The sequence below is a fragment of the Caretta caretta genome, chromosome 22 (assembly GCF_965140235.1).
Source record: "Caretta caretta isolate rCarCar2 chromosome 22, rCarCar1.hap1, whole genome shotgun sequence".
NCBI lineage: Eukaryota > Metazoa > Chordata > Testudines > Cheloniidae > Caretta > Caretta caretta.
Genome location: NC_134227.1, coordinates 23470206 through 23490969, shown reverse-complemented (window position 1 = coordinate 23490969; position 20764 = coordinate 23470206). Strand labels below are relative to the sequence as shown.

General features: G+C 47.4%; 1 protein-coding gene across 3 annotated transcripts in view; it reads right to left on the bottom strand.

The window, feature by feature from the left end:
* The window catches only part of PHLDB1 (pleckstrin homology like domain family B member 1), a 142259-nt gene that overhangs the window by 120448 nt on the left and 1047 nt on the right, over positions 1-20764 (bottom strand). Inside the window, exon 2 of one of the 3 annotated variants that reach the window (XM_048827297.2) lies at positions 15487-15765. The gene's annotated coding sequence lies outside the window, so the exon portion shown is untranslated. Of the gene's footprint in view, positions 1-7667; positions 7752-15486; positions 16445-20764 lie in introns of those variants that run through there. The other 2 variants (XM_075122223.1, XM_048827299.2) reach the window with 2 other exon arrangements.

The following is a 20764-nucleotide window of genomic DNA, read 5'->3' as shown; positions in this document are numbered from 1 at the left end:
CCCAGGAGTCCTGACTCTCAGATTCTCCATACACATCCTTCAGCTTTAATCACTAGACTCCTCTCCCCTCCTCAAGCCAGGAATAGAATCCAGGAGTCCTGATTCCTCTCCCACCCCATTCTAACTACAAGACAAGTCCAGGTTTCCCACTCTCACACTAGCCTAGCAGGCCACCTCATCCGACCCATAACCATGGAGATGCTATAATCCTTATAAGGGATTTTACTGCTTTCCAGAGGAGGGGGATGTTGATCCCCCAGACCTCTCCACAAAGATTTGATACCATCTCCCCCATCCCAGTGCCCCAGTTGGAACTCTTGTGGGAGCCAGTGGCCTCTCCAAGGACCTGGCTATCTCTAAGGCTCTCCAAAGGGAACGCCCCAGTGCAAGAAGATAAGGAATTGGGGAGTCCCCCTCGGGGCATATTTCATGCTTCCTCCATGCCCCCCATCCCAGCCTCTCACCTCACCTCCTGGGAAGCCCCAGCACGAAGGGTGATTGCTGCCCTTCACAAGCAGACTCTGTTCTAGGAATGCTAGCGAAGGAGTGAGGCCCAGCCCAGCCGGGTGCCCCACCTCTGGCAGCAACAAGGCAGCCTTTCTTCTCTCACAGCAGCCTGCAAAACACTTCACTTGTTCCTGCCACGAAAAGAGGCGCAGGCTTCAAATGCCAAAGGGTCGGGCTCAGCTACCATGAAATAGCAACGGTCAACAGAAAAGCAGCCCCAGAGCCTTCACATACAGCAGAGACCATGCTCACCCCTCACACTCCCCCATGAGATTACTCCCCCCTGCTTGCTCCCTCCTTGGCATCCACGGGGCTCATGTCTCCAGTTCCCACAGAAATCCCAACACAAAATGATTTAAAAAGTTAAGAAAAAGACCTCTGTTCTTTCCAGGAAGGGAAGAGGTGAGCATGGGAGGGGAAGCGCGGAGGAGGACCTTACCTCAACGTAAGGAGGATGGGTGCACAGAGGCCACCCACAAAAATGAATTTCAGTCTTGCTCAGCTGGTGCCACTCAATCCTGACTCACCTCACCCCTGCTGTTCCATCCCTGGGCTTCCTCCTCCACAGCTCTGCCAATGCCCCTCAATTCCATCTCATAACCCCCCATACTGTTCCAGCACTGGACCTCCCCCTCCCCGCACACCCCACAACTCTGCCAAAGTCCCTCAATTTCAACTCATAGCCCCCCTGCTGTTCCAGCAATGGGATCCTACACCCAGCTCTGCCAAAGCCCCTCATTTGGACATGAAAATTACAAATATTTGACAACTCAGGCTGGAGCTTGCACTCAAATGTCAGCTGCTGCTGTCGGATTCTTGTTGAGCTGAGCAGTCTCTGTAGCCTGGTCACAATACAGGGATGGGACAGTGAGTTGAAGCATCAGGTGGGACCAACTGGCCTTGTGGCTGAATCTCTCCTGCCCCTTTCTCTTGGGCTGGGGCTATCAGTGGCAACAATCTGAAATGCAGTGGTAGGGCTGGGAGCCTAGTTTGGCTTCAGGAGGGTTGGGGAAGGAGGATTTTTACTCCTGGGTGTCTCATTAATCCTTAGAGGTCATTCCATCCTTAGAGGTTTTTAAGGCCCGGCTTGACAAAGCCCTGGCTGGGATGATTTAGTTGGTGTTGGTCCTGCTTTGAGCAGGGGATTGGACTAGTACCTCCTGAGGTCTCTTCCAAACCTAATCTTCTATGATCAAGTTTGTTTCCCTTTGAGATCCAGCTGGTCCATTCGACTTAGATGTTGCCTTCCAAAGTGCTCACCTTCCCTTCTTCTTGTGCATCGCTGCACGAGCCTCCAAATGGGGTCCGTTTGAGACACTATAGTAACTGCAGCTTTGTATAACTGTAACCCACCCCCAACCAAACAGAGGGGGATGCATATCACACCTCCAGCAGTCACACGTGGCCAAATCATTTCCCCGCTTTGTACCTGAGTTTTCTTATGGAGATAATAACCTTGCCCTGCCTCCAAGGGCACTGTGAGCCTGGGTTAATTTATTTTTATAAAGCACCTTGTAGATGGTACCTGCTGTTATCTTACTTAAAACCAACAAAACACAAGGGGAAGGAGCACCCATCTGTGCCCCATTTAGTTGTATCTGCAGCTACAGAGGGAAGGTCGGAATCAGTCTGCAAATACACCAAGAGTATGGAAGCCTGGGTGTGCCCAAGAACAGTATTTGGCCATGTGTACATCTATACACACCATATGGAAGCTGGACAATGTCTATCATCCTCTCTAACGGCTGAATGCAGGTGTGGCAGAAGGAATGCGTAAGAGAAGGGGACTTGAGTAACCCACAAGGAGTTGCAGCACCCGATGTTACATGCCCTGAAATATAGCATCCCTGGCCTCTTTCTTCCCCCTACCCCCCATTCTCTTCAATGAGTCACTTGGAAGCAGTCAGAGCAGCTGAGTTAACAGGTACACCACACAGCATCCAGGCCCTGCATTCAACTTGGCTGTACATTCACTCCACATCTGTTAATGAGTTTAAGGCACCAAAGCTGCCACCCCATCCCAGTGAGCAATGGGCTGTTCTGCTTCCAGCCTGGGAATGTCGGAGGCGGGAGCATTGTCTTGGAGACAAACGTGGGTGGGAAGGGGACTTGCGCCAGGCAGCCCACAGTAACTAAATTGCAGCAAGGGCCCAGATTGGCGAGAGCTAATATGGAGCTGGTGTCACACTGTCTGAAACACCCCATCAGGCCCAGTCCCTGTTAATAGGCTAAACTCAGCCTGCACTCATCTCTACAACAAGCTGAAACAGTCTGGTGCTCAGGAAAGCTTGGACCCAGTGTGACCCAGTGACCCAGGCTCCCCACTCCACATTTCAGCATGTTGAGATGAGAGGGTTGGGAGGGCAGTTTGGCCTCAAAGCCTGGATTTGAATCCGCTGTTTGGGTCTGATCTCATCTCAAAGGCCGTGCTCCCCATTGCTGGGACTCCAGCTACAGTATTTGTTCTGATCCCCTCTTGGCAAACGACCAGCCATGTCACCACAGGTGCAAGGCCCAGTAGAGAGGCCAGCCTGCCCCAGAGGCTCCTTCCCCTCATTCTTTTCTCCAATTGCTCCTTCTAGGCGGAAACACCCCATACACTCTCCATCCCGAAGACTACACACAGTGGAGCACTGGTCACATGTTGCCAAGGCAACACAACACGCCTGGCAATAACAGTAACATAAATTAGCTCCAAGATAGTTACATTGGGAGACAGAATTCTCTGCCCCACCCTCTGATCTCAGCTCCCCAGAGGAAATGAGCTCCCCTACTGGGGTCATTAAAGTGTGCACAGCTGCCAGCTCCAGCCCTGAGCATTTCCTCAACTCCTCTTGCCATACTCCATACAGAGCAGTCAACCCCTCCTGCCCCCCAGCCCCACACAAATTCCATTTTGCCTGCCACCACCAGGTATTGCTAGCCAGGGAGATTTGGAGTCAAAATAGGGACCTGCTTTTTAACACTATGGAAATATAAAGGACACAAAGGCAAACGGAGGCATCCAGAGGGGCAGAAAGAAACCATAAAGCAAGCGCTGCCTCCCCCATCATCCACTAGGGGCAGGTCTGGAAGGGTTTATTCAAACAGACTGGGCTCAGATGTTCAATTAAATAGGGTACCTAATACATGAAGAATCCTCAGCTAAGACAGCTAACACCTTACCACAACAGAACTTCCTGTCAAAGTAATGCTTAGGAACAAGACTGCAGTCTGCAAAGAATTAACTAGATAAATCTCTATTCTGCCTTTTTGCACCATGGAAGGCTTTGAGTTTAGGCAACCCAATACATCTCAGTCCCAATTCACAGCGCTCCTGCTATCCCTGCCCTATAGTCCCCCATGTTCATACAGCTCTGCTCCTGCCCCCAAATTCTGACGTGCAGCCCGCTGCTGGTATCCCAGTCCGGAGCCATGCCCTCACCACCAGATCAGCAGATGACCTCAATCCCAACCTACAGTCCCCCATGGTTCCCCACATGTGCACACAACCCTGACTCCTAGCTCCCTGCTATCCCAGCTCTGCCTATGCCCCTCAATCCAAACTACAGCATCCCACCCCACTACCTTTCCCAGATAAAAGAAAACAAGGCTGAGGTTACTGATCTGTATTTTACAACAAATCTCAAGGAGCAGATATGACACAACAGTACGCCCAAGGCAGCTCTGACCTGAACATCATTTATAAAGGTTGTTTGAATTCATTATATGGGAACAGGACAGTGCCCAGGTCCAATAAGAGAAGAGCAGCAGGGTGTTCTTCTACTGCCACCCACAGACACTCTGAGGAATCCCACCAAGCCAGAGCAGCAGCAGTGCTCACTTGCACCAGCCAAAACACCAGGGCATGAGGGGACACACACTACATGAGAGTCCAACCACAGATATTTCCAGGTGTCACTGTTTTAAAGCTCAACAAACAGACATAACAAGGGAATTGAGACTATTTGCTGACCTGCCAAGCATTAGGCACCTGGTGACTCTCTCACTCTTGGCAGCATTGTCACACATCTTAGGTAAAGTATCACAAGGCAGGAAGAAGAAATTCCCCCAGGAAATGCTCTTAGGCCTCACAGAAGGTGCACTGGGCTGGAGCCAGGAGACCAGAGCTTCTGGTCCTGCCTCTTTTGGTGAGGGGTGTAAATATTACTGGCAGTTCACACCCCTCACTTCTGACAAAGAACGTGCCCGAGTTTTAAAAAGAGAAGTGCTGGAAACCCAGCACAGGGAACAGCTGAAATCCAGGCCCATTCAGCCATCTCAGCATTTTTACATGAGGATGGATGAAAAAGCAAGTGGACGTTTAAGAAGAAAATCCTCACACACAGCACAGAGCAACTGGGCAGTTTCCTCTGGGGCAGACTGGCCATCGGGCTCAGGAACCCTCAAGGAGGAGGTGAACAGGGCAGAAAGAACATATCTGGCCATAGAGGAACCTCCCAGGCATGAGCATGGAAGATCAGGATTCCTATTGGTTGGTGTGGGCTTACCCATCAGCCATCACTCCCTGCCACAGAGGGTACAGCCAAGTTGAGACCTACCAGTACCAAATCAAAGGGAACCCCAGGATTGTGCATAGACATAGACAAGGATAAGGGGCAAAATATATAATCCCCACTTCACAGGGTCCCAGCCATCATAGAATCATAGAAGATTAGGGTTGGAAGAGACCTCAGGAGATCATCTACCCCATCCTCTGCTCAAAGCAGGACCAACACCAGGTAAATCATCCCAGCCAGGCCTTTGTCAAGCTGGGCCTTAAAAACCTCTAAGGATGGAGATTCCACCACCTCCCTAGGTAACCTATTCCAGTGCTTCACCACCCTCCTAGTGAAATAGTTTTTCTTAATATCCAACCTAGACCTCCCCCACTGCAACTTGAGACCATTGCTCCTTGTTCTGTCATCTGCCACCACTGAGTACAGCCGAGCCCCTCCTCTTTGGAACCCCCCTTCAGGTAGTTGAAGGCTGCTATCAAATCCCCCCTCACTCTTCTCTTCTGCAGACTAAACGAGCCCAGTACTCTCAGCCTCTCCTCGTAAGTCGTGCCCCAGCCCCCTGATCATTTTTGTTGCCCTCTGCTGGTCTCTCTCCAATTTATCCACATCCTTTCTGTAGTGGGGGGCCCAAAACTGGACGCAATATACCAGATATGGCCTCACCAGAGCCCAATAGAGGGGAATAATCACTTCCCTCGATTTGCTGGCAATGCTCCGACTAATGCAGCCCAATATGCCGTTAGCCTTCTTGGCAACAAGGACACACTGCTGACTCATATCCAGCTTCCCATCCACTGTAATCTCCAGGTCCTTTTCTGCAGAACTGCTGCTTAGCCAGTCAGTCCTCAGCCTGTAGCGGTGCATGGGATTCTCCCGTCCTAAGTGCAGGACTCTGCACATGTCCTTGTTGAACCTCATCAGATTTCTTTTGGCCCAATCCTCCAATTTGTCTAGGTCACTCTGTACCCTATCCCTATCCTCCAGTGTTTCTACCTCTACTTAGTGTCATCTGCGAATTTGCTGAGGATGCAATCAATCACATCATCCAGCTCATTAATAAAGAACTTGAACAAAACCGCCCCAGGACCGACCCCTGGGACACTCCGCTTGATACCAGCTGTCAACTAGACATCGAGCCGTTGAGCACCTGTTGAGCCCGACAATCTAGCCAGCTTTCTATCCACCTTATAGTCCATTCATCCAATCCATAGCTTTTTAACTTGCTGGCAAGAATACTGTAGGATACCATATCAAAAGCTTTGCTAAGGTCAAGATATATCACATCCACTACTTTTCCCATATCCACAGAGCCAGTTATCTCATCATAGAAGGCAATCAGGTTGGTCAGCATGACTTGCCTTTCGTGAATCCATGTTGACTGTTCCTGATCACTGTCCTCTCCTCCAAGTGCGTTTCATGCTCAAGTCATTCCTTCACTTGACTTGCCAATGGCTAAATAACCACAAGGACAGCAGCAGCTGGCAACAGTGGCCCACACAAGAGCCCTCCTGCCACACTCACACAGAAGTGACTATTCCCAAAGCACAGACACTAAGCCTAGTTAGGGTTCAGAGTAGCAGCCGTGTTAGTCTGTATCCGCAAAAAGAAAAGGAGTACTTGTGGCACCTTAGAGACTAACAAATTTATTTGAGCATAAGCTTTCATGAGCTACAGCTCACTTCATCGGATGCCTAGTTAGTTAGCATCTCTCCATTTCACAGGCACAGAGAGAGGTGAAGCAAGTCAACACCAAAGCTGGGATTCCTGGCTCCTAACCCCTAGCCATTGGTCCATTCAACCAAGATGCCTCCCCTTGTGTGTAGCTGGACTCTGAATAGCCACCTGCACTAAGCTGCCCAGGGACTCTAACCCAACTCTCAGAGAAGTGGGGAGGCTACAGGTCTGTAAGGACTCCCCTTCACTTTGGCTTCGCAACCCTGAGCTCCCTCCGCTTCCCGGGGAGAGGAGGCTGCATGCCAAAGGTTTGTTGTTACAGATTATGGGAGAAAATGTCAGAAATGCAAGGAATTCTGCCAAAGCCATTTCCCTGGGACAGCACGAGCCCTGACTCGGGTAGGGGACAGAGCTCGGGTTGTTTGCAACAGCCCCTTTGGCACGCTCCCATTTAACCCGAGCACCCACCCGGGGGTAGGGGCATCTCACGAGTCCCGCGCTCCTGTCACCCCAGCTCAGAAAAGGGCTCCAGATTTACAGGGGACATTTAGCCCGGTCACCCGCTGGGCTCTCAGTCCCAGCACCTGGGCTGTCCGCTCCCCAGCGGGCCAAACAGGGTCAGACAACGGTCACCTGGCCCAGCCCCCGCTCGGGCAGAGCCAACGCCGGGGCAGCGCCAACCCCCCGCCACCCGCGGAGCACACACGCCACCTGCCCGGCCGCCGGGCCCCGCTCCCCGCCCTGCCCTGCCCTGCCCTGCCCTGCCCTGGGGGCCGGGCCCCGCGGGGAGCAGAGCCCGGCCCGGCTCACACACAGCCCCCGGCGCCGACCCGAGGCGCAGCCGGCCGAGCAGGGCACCCGCCGCCGGCCGCCCTCGGCCAACGCGCTCCGCCCCCGCCTCGCCGGGACAAGCGCGGGTCGCGGCGCGCGGCCGCCCTGGGTGCCCGGCTCTCGGAGGGACGGAGCCCGCCCCCGGGCGCCCCTCACCTGGCCGGGCCGCGCTCCCCTCAGAGCAGCCGCTGGGCGCGCGCCGGCGAAGCTCGGTCACCGCCCACCGCGCGCGCGGGCCGCAGCGCGCGGGGAAACTGACCCCCGGCGGGCGGGGGCGGGCGGGGGCGGGCGCGCGCGCGCGGGCGGGACGCCGACGGGAGGGAGCAGGAGGCTGGGGCAGCGCGGGGACCCCGGGCAGCGGAGGTGCGCTGCCGCCTTGCCCCGCCCCCGCCGGCCCCGGCGAAAGGGGACAAAGGAACTGGCGGCGTTCACCCCACCTCCCCGCCAAGTCGCTTCACGTCCTCTGCAGAAACCAAGGAGCTAAGCCTCGCACCCCGCTGCTGCTGGGGAAACTGAGGCAGGGCGAAGGGCGTGGACTTGCCTCAGGTCAGACGAGAGCGAGCCCCACTCCAGCACAGAACGCAGGGTTCCTGCCTCCCACAGCGGTGCCACCCAACCCCCGTTCCTTCCTCCCCCCCGGTTAAAAATACTCCGTGGTCTGCACAAGCCTGGAACTGCGGGCTTCACCCAGCAATTGGGGCTGGCGCCTGGAGCTTGGTGTAGTCAGTACTGTGGAGAGAACAAATCTGTGCATTTCTAGAGCACCTCCCAGCACAGGGACTCCAAGGCACTTTGCAAACATCAGCGCCTCCCCGTGATGCTTCCAGCAGGAAAAAAACAGATTTAAATTTTTTATTAAACCTTTAATGTTAAAAAAATTACATAATACATCCGTTAAGAAAAAAGAGTGTCTGTACATTTGGGTATAGTGCTTAGATTATCCACCAATACAAAGTTTGTTTTTAAAGTCATACAATACATATAGTGCATAATTAGCAATAACCCAAATTTAGCTGAATAGATTTAACAATACAGTTTAGATATTAGAATCCCAATACTCAAGTACACAGCACTCATGAAAAGTTGTACAGAAATTTGGTTGTGGAAAGCAAAACATATCAAGGAGTGGCGGTTGTCCCTCAATAATTGAGAATTAAGTGGTTGTCCATTACTACACAGAGAGCAGAAGAGACTTACCATAAAGATCCAGGGACTTGATTCAGGTTCCTATCTCATCCTCAGAAGTTACTAGTTCTGAGCACTTAGAATCATAGAATATCAGGGTTGGAAGGGACCTCAGGAGGTCATCTAGTCCAACCCCCTGCTCAAAGCGGGACCAATCCCTAACTAAATCATCCCAGCCAGGGCTTTGTCAAGCCTGACCTTAAAAACTTCTAAGGAAGGAGATTCCACCACCTCCCTAGGTAACGCATTTCAGCGCTTCACCATCCTCCTAGTGAAAAATTTTTTCCTAATATCCAACCTAAATCTCCCCCACTGCAACCTGAGACCATTACTCCTTGCTCTGTCATCTGCTACCACGGAGAACAGTCTAGAGCCATCTTCTCTGGAACCCGTCTTCAGGTAGTTGAAAGCAGCTATCAAATCCCCCCTCATTCTTCTCTTCCGTAGACTAAACATCCCCAGTTCCCTCAGCCTCTCCTCATAACTCATGTGTTCCAGGCCCCTGATCATTTTTGTCGCCTCCGCTGGACTCTTTCCAATTTTTCCACATCCTTCTTGTAGTGTGGGACCCAAAACTGGACACAGGACTCCAGATGAGGCCTCAACAGTGTCGAATAGAGGGGAACGATCACGGCCCTCCATCTGCTGGCAATGCCCCTACTTATACATCCCAAAATGCCATTGGCCTACTTGGCAACAAGGGCACACTGCTGACTCATATCCAGCTTCTCGTCCACTGTCACCCCTAGGTCCTTTTCCGCAGAACTGCTGCCTAGCCATTCGGTCCCTAGTCTGTAGCGGTGCATGGGATTCTTCCGTCCTAAGTGCAGGACTCTGCACTTGTCCTTGTTGAACTTCATCAGATTTCTTTTGGCCCAATCCTCTAATTTGTCTAGGTCCCTCTGTATCCTATCCCTACCCTCCAGCGTATTTACCTCTCCTCCCAGTTTAGTGTCATCTGCAAACTTGCTGAGGGTGCAATCCACACCATCCTCCACATCATTTATGAAGATATTGAACAAAACCGGCCCCAGGACCGACCCTTGGGGCACTCCACTTGATCCCAGCTGCCAACTAGACATGGAGGCATTGATCGCTACCCGTTGAGCCCGACAATCTAGCCAGCTTTCTATCCACCTTATAGTCCATTCATCCAGCCCATACTTCTTTAACTTGCTGGCAAGAATACTGTGGGAGACCGTGTCAAAAGCTTTGCTAACGTCAAGGAACAACACGTCTACCGCTTTCCCTTCATCCACAGAGCCAGTTATCTTGTCACAGAAGGCAATTAGATTAATTAGGCATGACTTGCCCTTGGTGAATCCATGCTGACTGTTCCTGATCACTTTCCTCTCCTCTAAGTGCTTCAGAAATGATTCCTTGAGGACCTGCTCCATGATTTTTCCAGGGACTGACGTGAGGCTGACTGGCCTGTAGTTCCCAGGATCCTCCTCCTTCCTTTTTTTAAAGATGGGCACTACATTAGCCTTTTTCCAGTCGTCCGGGACCTCCCCCAATCGCCATGAGTTTTCAAAGATAATGGCCAATGGCTCTGCAATCACATCCGCCAACTCCTTTAGCACTCTTGGATGCAGCGCATCCGGCCCCATGGACTTGTGCTCGTCCAGCTTTTCTAAATAGTCCTGATCCACTTCTTTCTCCACAGAGGGCTGGTCACCTCCTCCCCATGCTGTGCTGCCCAGTGCAGTAGTCTGGGAGCTGACCTTGTTCGTTAAGACAGAGGCAAAAAAAGCATTGAGTACATTAGCTTTTTCCACATCCTCTGTCACTAGGTTGCCTCCCTCATTCAGTAAGGGGCCCACGCTTCCCTTGACTTTCTTCTTGTTGCTAACATACCTGAAGAAACCCTTCCTGTTACTCTTAATGTCTCTTGCTAGCTGCAACTCCAGGTGTGATTTGGCCTTCCTGATTTTACTCCTGCAAGCCCGAGCAATATTTTTATACTCATCCCTGGTCATTTGTCCAATCTTCCACTTCTTGTAAGCTTCTTTTTTGTATTTAAGATCAGCAAGGATTTCACTGTGAAGCCAAGACAGTCACCTGCCATATTGACTATTCTTTCTACACATCGGGATGGTTTGTCCCTGTAACCTCAATAAGGATTCTTTAAAATACAGCCAGCTCTCCTGGACTCCTTTCCCCCTCATGTTATTCTCCCAGGGGATCTTGCCCATCAGCTCCCTGAGGGAGTCAAAGTCTGCTTTTCTGAAGTCCAGGGTCAGTATTCTGCTGCTTTCCTTTCTTCCTTGTGTCAGGATCCTGAACTTGACCAACTCATGGTCACTGCCTCCCAGGTTCCCATCCACTTTTGCTTCCCCTACTAATTCTTCCCGGTTTGTGAGCAGCAGGTCAAGAAGAGCTCTGCCCCAGTTGGTTCCTCCAGTACTTGCACCAGGAAATTGTTCCCTACATTTTCCAAAAACTTCCTGGATTGTCTGTGCACCGCTGTATTGCTCTCCCAGCAGATATCAGGGTGATTGAAGTCTCCCATGAGAACCAGGGCCTGCGATCTAGTAACTTCCGTGAGTTGCTGGAAGAAAGCCTCGTTCACCTCATCCCCCGGGTCCGGTGGTCTATAGTAGACTCCTACCACGACATCACCCTTGTTGCTCACACTTCTAAAGTTAAGCCAGAGACCCTCAGGTTTTTCTGCAGTTTCATACTTGAGCTCTGAGCAGTCATACTGCTCTCTTACATACAGTGCAACTCCCCCACCTTTTCTGCCCTGCCTGTCCTTCCTGAACAGCTTATATCCATCCATGACAGTACTCCAGTCATGTGAGTTATCCCACCAAGTCTCTGTTATTCCAATCACATCATAATTCCTTGACTTTGCCAGGACTTCCAGTTCTCCCTGCTTGTTTCCCAGGCTTCGTGCATTTGTGTATAGGCACTTGAGATAACCCGCTAATCGCCCCTCTTTCTCAGTATGAGGCAGGAGCCCTCCCCTCTTACATGCTCCTGCTCGTGCTTCCTCCCGGTATCCCACTTCCCCACTTACCTCAGGGCTTTGATCTCCTTCCCCCGGTGAACCTAGTTTAAAGCCCTCCTCACTAGGTTAGCCAGCCTGCTTGCCAAGATGCTCTTCCCTCTCTTCGTTAGGTGGAGCCCGTCTCTGCCCAGCACTCCTCCTTCTTGGAACACCATCCCATGGTCTAAGAATCCAAAGCCTTCTCTCTGACACCACCTGCGTAGCCATTCGTTGACTTCCACGATTCGACGATCTCTACCCAGGCCTTTTCCTTCCACGGGGAGGATGGACGAGAACACCACTTGCGCCTCAAACTCCTTTATCCTTCTTCCCAGAGCCACGTAGTCTGCAGTGATCCGCTCAAGGTCATTCTTGGCAGTATCACTGGCGCCCACGTGGAGAAGCAGGAATGCAGTAAGGAACATCTGTCACACAACCTGCGATGTGTTCTTCCATCCTCTTCAGGGGAGAATTGTGAGGAGTGTGTAGTGGTTTGATAGGGTGTACAGCTGTAGGTACATGCATATGCTGGTGTGTGTTTATAGAGATGTTTATCCTCTTGGAAGAGAATCAGAGTCTGGCTCCTACTTCACCCCCTCATACTTCTCCAACCCTTTCCTTTTAATGATAAAAAGGCAGATGGCAAAGAGCGTGAGGAGCTCTCCTACTGTTGCTGACCTAGACCTAGTTCCAAGAACAGACCTTACTTTCCTGGCAGCAAACTCCCTAGCTGAGCACTGCCACAAAGACCCTCACTCACACAGGGTAGAGGGGGCATGTGGTAGTGATTTGCCTGGCCCATTCACAGACCAATCCGGGACAGGTTTGTGAAGGCGTCTCTGAAAAGCCAGGAAGGGCGGGCAAAGGGAAAAGAGAAAAATCAAGGCACAGATTCCCACAATCTTGAGACAAACGCCCTTGAAATGCTCCTGGCCCTGCTTTCTCCTCCGAGTCACTGACAGGGGAGCTGGGCCTTTGAGCCCTACCAAAGCTGTGCAGAGGGGAAACTTAGCCTGACTAGATACAGAGCACTAAATCACTGCAGCCCAACAGGTCTTTAAGATAAGCAGCTATTTCAGTGTCTAAAGACTGGAAGCCATGGAGTGAGCAAGACACAGCACTGTGCAGGAGCAGCTCAGGACAGGAAGAACTTCCAGGCACCCTAGTCAGATTCAGTCTGACAAATGACATGATGAAAGCACAATGCAATGCAGCCTGTAGCCTTAACTTCCAGTTCCCACAGTCACTGCGTAAACTGGACAATGCCACAGGACAACATCTGCAATCTATCAAGCCCTGCATTTTTAGTTATGCAACAGACTGTACAGCTGAGACGCCCAAGAGCTGGGGGATGAGAACAGGAAGGATGAGAACAGGCATGAGGGCAGATCTTTCAGCCACTCCAGAGTTTCCTACAAGGGAGAGAAGTGGGCAGGGATACACCAGGACACACACTTGGGCCCTACCTGACACTGGGCTTTGGAAGCAGCATGAACCTGCAGTTCCAGCTAAATCAGTTCCAAACACATTTGGGCTGAACAGTATAAACTTGGTCAAACTAGTAGTTATTTTCAAAACCCACCAAGGGGACATACTGCGCATGGGGGCTGGTGAGGTTTTAGCTCTTCACATCTATCTCTAGACCTAGAGCCCTCAACCATGTCAGAGCTCCAGCGTATTAGCACTAAACAAATGCATGGTAAATAACAGTCCCTATTCCCCACTGAGCTAACAATCTAGACATAATTGCTGGGTTAAAAAACAAAAACAAAAAAACAGAGGATGTGGTAACAAACAGACTAGCTATACTCACAGTTCATAGGAGAGTTAAGCTAAATTACCCTGCTGCAGATAGCAGCAAAGCCAGCTGCTGTCCAAGAGGAGGGATAAACAGTCAGGGACTCTCTCCAAACACACTTCAAATTAAAACCAAATTCACTAAAAAAAAATAAATAGATCCATTTATCGTTTAAATTACATCAGCTCTTGGCCACCCAAACCCCTCTCCATTATAATGAAGCACCGTGACCTGGGAGCTCAGGAAATGTTTGGAACAGGACAGCTGAAATGTCAATGTTCAGTACAAGACCTCCCACTTTGTTAAATTTGCTCATCTTTTTTGCTTCCTGGTCCAGCACAAACACAGTTAGTTCAAGGGCCCAGGTGTGTTCATGGAACTGGACAGGAAATGATTTTCAGAAATAGCAAGCTGGTGCCTATCTTCTTTAGAACTCTCTAAGCAGGGTCAATGTAGGAGTTGAACTGGGCAGTGTCTGCAGAGACACATTTTGCTGAATGCTCAGCAATTAGTCAGTGGTTGTCTAGTCTTCTGTAGCCACATTCCAGGACACATGAAGCTAGGGATGTGTCTATATAAAGAACCAATGTCTTCCTACTAATCCAATGCGCAGAAATGAGGAAGGACTATGGGATAAAAATAAAAGCAGCTTTTTCTTACAAAACAGTTTTGTACACTCTATAAAGCTACCTTTGGCAGCAAAACTGTTCTGTTTCACTGACAAAATAAAACCACCTTGATGAGAAGCATAGAGCTTTTTGTGACAGAGTTAAAGCAACAAAAGGGTCAGTGTAGGTGCTGCTGTTTGTTATGTCGACATAACTGGCCTCCCCCAGTATCTCACAATGCCCGCTCTGTTCACTGTTTTGAAGTTGTCTACCCTGCATCTAGCTACGCAGGCACGTGCCCCTCCCCTTTCACATCTCTGGGAAGTTCTGACATTTCTCAGCATGGAGTGCTCACAGAGCTGCTGAGGAGGCTATGGGAGAACTGAGAGGGAATCACAGAGCCATTAATGTAGAATGGGGGGGCTGATATGGGTGGAGGGCATCCCCCTCCCTCAGGATTGGTTGCTCAGGCAGCTGTGTCAATTTAAGAGACACCATGCAAACACTCTTCCCCCCCTCCTTCCCCCAAAACACACAGTCTCTCTCACATATCTATTCCCCACACACACAATCTCTCACTCACTTCCCCAGTCTGTCTCTCCCACCTCACACACACACGCCCTGTCACACACTTTCCCTTCCCCCTTCTCCCCACCCCACTTTAGTTGAAAAGCAGCTGGCAATCTCATAGGATGCCCATGGAGCGATGGGATTGAGAAATCTACATCATAGGATGCTGTACCCGGCCCATGAGGCATTGCAAACCCTTCCCAAAGTACCCTATGCCCAGTTAGATAACTGTGTCAATGCAAGAGCTGCTAGTGTGGATGTGCTCTGCTGGAGCATAATGTAGACATGCAACAGTGGTTTAATGAAAGTGGCATAACTTTTGTTGACAAAACTCTGTAGTGTAGACAAAGCCTTAAAAGAGACACTTATTCTGGTATAAGAGTGTCTCCATACCAGAGGTGGCAACAACACTGTCAGTTTAAATTCACACCTTAGTTCATACAGAAAACACCTTTCCCATGTAAAGAGTGCCTGAGTTAACAGTAGGATTGGGATTGTGGGGGCACCAAAGCAACACTACGGCAGTCTACAGGCTAGGAGTTTGATTTATATCAGCTGAAGTTTTCCCATATCAGGATGTGAATAGCTGCCAGTAACTTCAGGGAAAATTACTGTACACTGCATCTGAAGACTAGAGCTGCAAGGCAGCAACTATGCTGCTGATAGTAAAGAGCCATCCCTAGCAGTGCAGAGACATCAGCTGGCATAGGCTTACCACACCATGGAACAGGTAAAGGAGAAGAGAAGGCTAGAAGCGACCCACAAAGTATTAAAAAGAAGGATGTACCATTTTTTACGGTGTTTTCTTGCATGATTTATTACCTTGTCAAAAAACAGGAATGTGAAGTCTGCTGGGGGTCTCAGAAATGGGTACTTTGAGCACTCACATCTGAACTGAAGGGACGAAGTTGTGTAGCTTAAAGAGACATCTTTTCTCCGAAGTGCAGTAAAAGAAGCGTCAACAAAATACAAAGTGATTATAATGATTAAAAATCACTTCCCCTCAATCGCTGCAGCTTTCAATGTGGTCTCTGTCACAATTTCACTCATTCTCTAGTCACCACAGAATCTCCCAAGATAGACAAGATCTGAAGCACTAATCTAAAAGAAGAAGCAGAAAACACTGACAAAAACCTTTCAGCAACAAGCAGCAAAAAAAGACAAGCCTGATTCCTTCCCATCTCCCCAAGTCCTTTTTAAAGAGCAGTACCAGGAGCCAAGAAACCTAGGTTCCATTCCAAGGTCTTCCTGTGTCAGTTTCCCCATCTGTAAATTGGGATAATGCTTCCCTGTGGCAGAGGAGCATGGTGAAATGTAATTCATTACTATTAGTGAAGAAGAGCTTTGAGATGGGAACGGAAGGGGCTAGGAGAACGACAACACGTTCTCTGGGCTAGAGCTCTGCACGAGACTAGCGTAGAGACCTGCAGTAGGGCTGAGATCTCGCAATAGTGGGAGCAGGTGGGAGTAGGATTAAAAAACAATCCAGCGTAGGGCTCCACTCAGGGCAACTTCATCTTTTATCAGAGTTTGTTCTTTAACACACTTTCAAAATTCTAATTTATTCTCCACCTCACCGTTCCAGACTACTCTGCCATATTACCCACTCTTCACATAATACACCAGGGTGAGAGTGAGGGAGAGGGAAGAGACAGTAGCATTCACCCTTGGACTATTTTACTTATCTTTCTTTTAAGGACTCTAGATAACATGTATCAGAGTAACAGCCGTGTTAGTCTGTATTCGCAAAAAGAAAAGGAGTACTTGTGGCACCTTAGAGACTAACCAATTTATTTGAGCATGAGCTTTCGTGAGCTACAGCTCACTCCATCGGATGCATACCGTGGAAACTAACCAATTTATTTGAGCATGAGCTTTCGTGAGCTACAGCTCAATGCATCCGATGGAGTGAGCTGTAGCTCACGAAAGCTCATGCTCAAATAAATTGGTTAGTCTCTAAGGTGCCACAAGTACTCCTTTTCTTTTTAGATAACATGTAGAGACCTGTAGCAGATTCCAGTAAGGCAAGTACTCCTCATTGGTCATGTGCTGCCTGTGTTACTGGAGACTAGGGAGACACTACGTTTTAAAAATATTCAGCTACAGGTTTTTAGGGGAGCGGGTCTCCATGTCTATAGGGGACCAAGGCTTAGCTGAAAGGGAATGTAACTGTTGCTAGAGCTGTTAGGCACCTGCTAGAGGGTCTCCATATCCGCTTAACCCAACATTAAAACACCCGAGTCCTCTTAATTTATTTGAATCATACTTTAAATGTATTCACTTGTGAAAGAAAATAATTTTTTTTTTAGGTTGGAATGCAACAAAATTAGAGACAGCTTTATTTTAGGCAATTGCCAGGGAAGAAATATAGCTGACAGAGTATTTTTGCTTCAGTTTTTTTAAAGTATAAACAATAAGTTATTAACATTTATATTTTTTATGGAATGCATTAATTAAAAAACATTTGCAATTTATGTTATGTTTTGCTTATTTTTGTTTTATTTTTGTTTTTATAAAATTTGTAAGATTAGGTTACATTGATTTTGTTTTTTATTTGCTACAGACACAGTTTGCTTTTTTAAGTTTTGCATTATGAGATTTTAGAGTTAGCTTGACTGTGCTTTGTTTTGATATAACTGAGGGGCTTATAGTTAAATTTTTTAATTTTTGTTTTTATTTTTTTTTGTGCGGTCCTCAGCACAACTAACATTTTAAAGTTTTTAATTGCATTATGCTTTGCATTTTTGTTTTTAGTTTAAAAGGGTTAGAACTATTTTTATAAATTTTAGCTGGATATAATGATAATGCATGATTAGTATGAATATGAAAGGCATTTTTGTTATTACTTTTTTTATAACAACATTTTTATACTAAACAAAAGCAAGATAAGCATTACTGCTTTTATTGTAACAATATGCTGGGGTTGATTTATTGCTTTAGTTATATAGCACATTACATTATAACTAATACATAAAGTAGACACTTTATAGGCTGTGTGAAAAGCATGTTTTTTAATTTGATATATGTTTTGTAGCAAATGGATTCGACCCTGTAAATTAGAAATTTTTTGAACTTTTAGTAGGAGTGAAGGCAAATTTTGGAATTGATTGGGTATTAAACTGGTTTAAATAAAAGAAATTTGAAAACTAAGATTTAATTGAAGGGTTTTATTTTGCTGGCTAATATATAAAGTGATGTTCCATGGTCACGGTGAGGTTAAAATGCATGTTTAGCAAAGTAGTGGCCTTTACATACACACAGATATTATTAACTTGGAATAGTAACTGTTTTGTTAGGGTGGTTTTTTGTTTTATACCTTTTTAACAAACCTTGTTAAACGCTGTGACAACTTTTTTTTGCTTTAATTTTTTTACACATTGAAGCTGCAGGGGTTTTAAAGGATAAAATGTTTATTGATTTTAATTTAAATATTGGGTGTTATTTTAGGAGCACTAACAATAAAATGGCTAGGCACATTAGGTGGTCTAATTTTTTAGATATTATGGTGAATATTTTAGTTTTATATGCATTTTTTTATGGACCCGGCAGGATTTGGTATGTGGGAGCCCATACCTCTTTAACCGGCCCATAGGCTTGGAAGGAGCACCGTGAATACTTGCACATTTATTTTGAAAATTTTTAAGTGTGTTTTTATGGCCACAAATTAGATGGTACTTTTGAAGCACTAGTAAGGGCAGTGGGCCAAGCCTGATGTTTAAGATTATTTTGAATGGCCATTAGCTGGTTATTTAGGAAATACTGAATTTCCGAACATGCTAGATTTTATTGCAATTTTTAATAGGGGTTATTTGGTGGAGAAAAGGTAGGCGCATCAGGGTTTGGGAAAGGGGGTGGGTGATTCTGAGGAAGTTGGTTTGGGCGTTTATTTTTTTAATGCTTTACCTGGCCACAGTAGTGGCACACAGTATTGGGAGAAATATGGGGGACCTTTTTTGTTGTTGTTGTTGTGTTTTTGCCCACTTTTTATTACCCCACGATCTTTGGATTGGTAAGTTTGTAGCTGCAAAGCTAAAAGTTTTGGTTTTGTGTTTTTTGCTTTAGACAAGCTGTACAGTGGTTGGCAACCGTTATTAATTTAGAAAGAGGTTTTGTTTGCCAGCTAATACAAATAGTTTTAGCTGCTGCTGAACCTTTGGCAAAAGTCCCTGAACAAAAGCAGCTCTAACTGCTTCCTTGGCATTGTTAACGGGCCGAGCTATTCCCAAATGCTGTTTAAACACCTTAGTTAGCCTATTTAAGTAATTAGCAGGGGACTTGCCCTTATTTTGTTTACAGCTGTCAATTTTTGTTTGTTTTTTGGGGACAAATTTCCGGAATGGCAGTTACTAAACTTTTTTTTAGCTTGAGTTAGGTTAGCTTTTTGTTCGGGATTAGCAGGGGGCCACTGGGCTTTAGCAAGTAGAGGGTATAACTGCTTGCAAAAGTTGGTTGATGTTAGCCCATGATAGATTATAACATTGAATTACTGTTTGGAGGTGGTTGTTTTTTAAAAAATGTTTGGATTTTTTTGTATATTAGGGAATTTTTTAACCAGATTTTTAGGTGTCCAAAGGGCATGCACTGTAACCAAATTGTTTTTATTTTTAGGCAGTTGTTTTAAGGGAGCCTGGAATAGTGCTGACTACTTTAATTAATTTTTGGTACAGTTGGCGATTGAGTTTAGTGAGATACCGGTGGAATCGGGAACAGCCCCCAACCCATCAAGGCTGGGCAGTACAGCAGGAGACTTCCCTTCCCTTCCCCTCCCACCCCCCCCCGAAAGAACGGCTGGCGAAGCCGGTGCTTGTATTAGCACTGAAGATGCTGCATTTTGAACTGATGATGAGGAAATAACTTTGTAGGGGAGAAGCAGGAGGCGATGGCTGCCTTTGTAAAACACTACTGCCTGTTTGTAAATTATTAGGCTGCAAAACATGCTGCAGGGGAAGAAGGCGCTACCGGCTGCCAAACAGCACTAAAAAAATTCATAATATTTTTGGCTGGGTTTTTTTTTGCTTTTAGATTTAATTAATTGGGGATACAAGGGAGCTGAGGCAGTTGAAGTTGCTGCTCGGGCTGGGAAACAGCCAGATGCTTTACACCTGGTTTTTAACTTTTGCCTTTGTGTTTTTAATTTTTTGGGGGAGTCTTTTAGACTCTGCACCCGAGATTCATGGAGTCTCTTTGTAGCTTTTTTTTTTTTTAAACTAATAAACAAACTGTTTTTACTGCCCATGTGGGATTTTTGGTGACACAAGAGCGCCTTTGAGGCGGACAATTTTAATTAAATTGAAGGTACCTTTTAGTGGGAATTGTTTAGATGAATTATTACACGTGTAAAAAATTTCATTTTTGTAAGTACTTATAAGTTTTAGGACTATAATGCACAAACATTGAATAAGCAGGTGTACTTTTTGGTGGAGCAGGGACAGTTTTGGACTGATTTTTACCTATTTTTTTTAAAAAAAGTTTGCCCTGCCCGCTGCAATGGCTTAAACTAAAAAAAACCACCATACTATTTAAAAAATTCTTCCTATAAAAATAAAGATGTTTACAAACCTTTTACATCTTTTTTTGGCAGAGCGTTGGCTAGTTGCCGCTTACTTTTAATCGCTTTTAGTGAGATGTCGTACCAGTCAGTGGCTCATAATCATGGGAGAAAGGGACAAGAAGGATAAAGGCACACAACCCTAGATCCAGGCAGGGTGCTTGACAGGCGATGCCATGCAGAGACAACCCCCTTAGTTAGGATTTTTTACCGATTTACTGAGGTGCGGTCCACCGGGCTTGCATTAGAGATGGCCCTGATCACGAGCTTGTGGGTTTTGCAGGGTGCTTTGGGCGTCTTTTGGTGACCCTTACTTACACTGACACACACACACCCCCCAAGGCCCATTTATTTAATTTATACTACGATGCGTTAATTTTTTATACTTGAGAGGTTACCACAGTTTGAGGGCGTTACCACAACACCTTTAATATTTTTGGCCGGACTGAACACACCTGTGTTCTTACTTGAGGGGTCACTACAACCCCCCCAACCCAAAATAGGTTTGACTTAAGTTATATATTGGCTTACCCTGGGGCAACAATTTAAAAA